Source organism: Cynocephalus volans, chromosome 17, assembly GCF_027409185.1.
Source record: "Cynocephalus volans isolate mCynVol1 chromosome 17, mCynVol1.pri, whole genome shotgun sequence".
Taxonomy (NCBI): Eukaryota; Metazoa; Chordata; class Mammalia; order Dermoptera; family Cynocephalidae; genus Cynocephalus; species Cynocephalus volans.
The window spans coordinates 44,846,559-44,849,220 of NC_084476.1; the positions used below are offsets into that span (position 1 = coordinate 44,846,559).

At 36.4% G+C, this 2,662-nt stretch overlaps 1 non-coding gene across 1 annotated transcript; it reads left to right on the forward strand.

Moving 5' to 3' along the window:
* Positions 1 to 2,247: 2,247 nt before the first annotated feature.
* LOC134366295 (U6 spliceosomal RNA) lies at positions 2,248 to 2,356 on the forward strand. Its single transcript, XR_010022276.1, has one exon. It is a non-coding gene; the product is annotated as a U6 spliceosomal RNA (small nuclear RNA).
* Positions 2,357 to 2,662: the final 306 nt, after the last annotated feature.

Genomic DNA, 2,662 nt, shown 5'->3' on the forward strand with positions numbered 1-2,662 from the left:
AAAAACTCGTTGCTTTAATTTGTCACTGAGCTTTGAGCTCTTGTCTCTTTGGTAGAAATAGGCTTTCATCCTTTAGGCTTACAGTCTATTTTTTCAAACTATAGTTCACTTTCAGATTCATAAATGAATGTCTATAGGGACACATAGTTCATAGCTTTTTCTGAAAACAAGATATTAAGTCACATGTTTTGTGAGGAATCTAATAAAACATTAGACACAGAGGTCTGAATTTAATGCTAAAGAACTGAAGAAAAAGAAAAATCCTTCCATCAAGGATTTTTTTTAAAAAAAGGTAAGATCCCAAATGTTAATAATGGTTATCTGTGAGTTAAAGGGACAATTAAAAAAAAAATTTGTTCTTTATATCATATCTTAATTTATTCAGTAAAGATCATGCATTGTTATTGTATTCAGGAAAAAAAAAGTAAATGTAATTTTGACTTGCTTCCTTTAATGAAAAAACTATTACGTTAATTAGCAAGGTCACAAAGCTGGAAAGTGATGAGGCAATTATTCAGATGTAGTCAGTCTGACTCCATGGTCTGAATCAACTTGTAAAAGTTCCTTCTTTACATTAGGAATTCTGTCTAAGAGCCTCGCCAATTTTGGGGTTTGGGTTTTGGAGTTTCAATGTGTCTCTCGGAGTAAAGGCAATCAGAAAAATAGCTACCATGTAGGAGAATATTTTTAATTAAACTTACTAATCGTGTTCCTTTAGGAAATAAGGGAGCTTTATTGATTGAGGCTGTTAATGGAGTCAATAGAGGAGATAACCAAGTAAAATTACTATATTCCTCTGTTCCCTTCTGTGAGATTCCCAGAAAGACCAAAGGATTTTCAGTAAAGTCCAACTTATACTTTACCGACAGATTTAGGAGCATGTAGACATAGGTTTGACAATCTCACACATGGCTATCTGCTTGTTAGATGTTGCTGTAGCTGTTAAGTACTTATTGGGACTTACTATAAAATACTTCCTACAACTTTTATGTGGGTTTAACAGAATGGGTGTAGCTATGGGAGATGGGCAAAAAACCCCACCATCTTTTATAAGAAGCAGGGTTATCAGATAGTGACTAGCATTTCTACACAGTAATATGATGAGTGACTTTCTGATTTTGACAACTTGGCAGATGTCACTATACAAGAGGGCATTTGTTTAGAGTGGGTTTGCAGGCCCTGTTCTGAGAACTGTATTTCATTAAGTCCACTTCTGTTTAATTCCCCATCTGAATCACACATGTGTAACTAAACACAAAGCTTTCCATTTATGCTCTGAAATTTTATGCCCATCCTTGCTCTGAAAACGGAAGCTGGAAAGCCCTTCTTGAGGGACATGTAAGTGTGAACAGATATCAGCTAGCTGGATATCTCCAAGTTAATGCCCTGATCGGTCATTGACCCTCATAAGAGTCACATAAAATGGCATGATCCCATACCCCAATGTTTGCAGAAACTAGACCATTCTTGGGTCTCCAAGGTTTTGGGAAAGATTCTGTTACTTCGAATCACTTCGTCAAGATTTTCAACTCTAGTGCTTCTTATATTACTTCCTTGCAAAAAAAATTCACTCAAAAGATAAAGGAGGATGATCTCCTTCTACTTTTTGCTTACCGCTGCCTGGGACGTGGGTATCAAGGCTGGAGCACAAGCAGTTACCTTAATACCCGAATCACTGCAACAGCTTTCTACTGACCTTCTGCTTCTATTCTTGTGCTGTAAGAGCCTATTCTTAACATAATAGCCAGAGAGATCCCTTTAAAAGGTTAGTGGTCATTTCATTATTTTAACATCTCCCTCTCTTGCTCAGCTCATTCAAAGTAAAACCTAAAGTCTTTTTCATGGTCTACAAGTTGCTACAAAACTTGGCACCGCTAAAATGTGGGTCTCATCTTCTGTTACTCTCCTCTTACTTTTCACCTCATTTATTCTCCTCCAGTACACTAGCCTTGTTCTTTTTCTCAAACAATTCATGTATGCCCCAGACCTGGATTTGTTCTTTCTTCTACCAAGAACATTCTTCTTCAAGATATCCAAAGTCTCATGTCTCTTGTGGCCTTGAAGTTTTGCACAAATGTCAACTGCTCAGTGAAACCTTACTCTTCATCAACCTATTTAAAATGCTAACCCCTTCACTCCACATCCTTCTTTGATTTATTTTTCTTCATAGAATTTTCTATTTTCTAACTTATTATAAAATGTATTGATTTTAATTAAGGTCTGACTCATGAATAGAATATAAACTTTGTATGCTCGCTTTGGCAGTACATATACTAAAATTAGAACGATACAGAGAAGATTAGCATGGCCCCTGCACAATGATCACACGCAAATTCATGAAGCATTTCATATTTTTCAAAGAAGAGAAGAAGGTATCTCTCTACACAAAGCCCATTCCAGAAAGACAAAGAAAGCATCTGCTCTATGATAATTTTGGGGGACCTGAACACACCTCAGCATTGGACAGATCATCTAGGCAACAAATCAACAAAGTAACCATTGCTCTTTCAGAAGGAGAAAATAAATCTAGGGTTATCAGAGGTGGAAGAGGGAGGGAGAAGGGGATGGGGAGAAATTGGACAAGGGGCATAAAGAATAAGTATGATTTGTAGCAATATATATGCAAGTAATATTGATTTGATCAACATATGTCAACATTGAA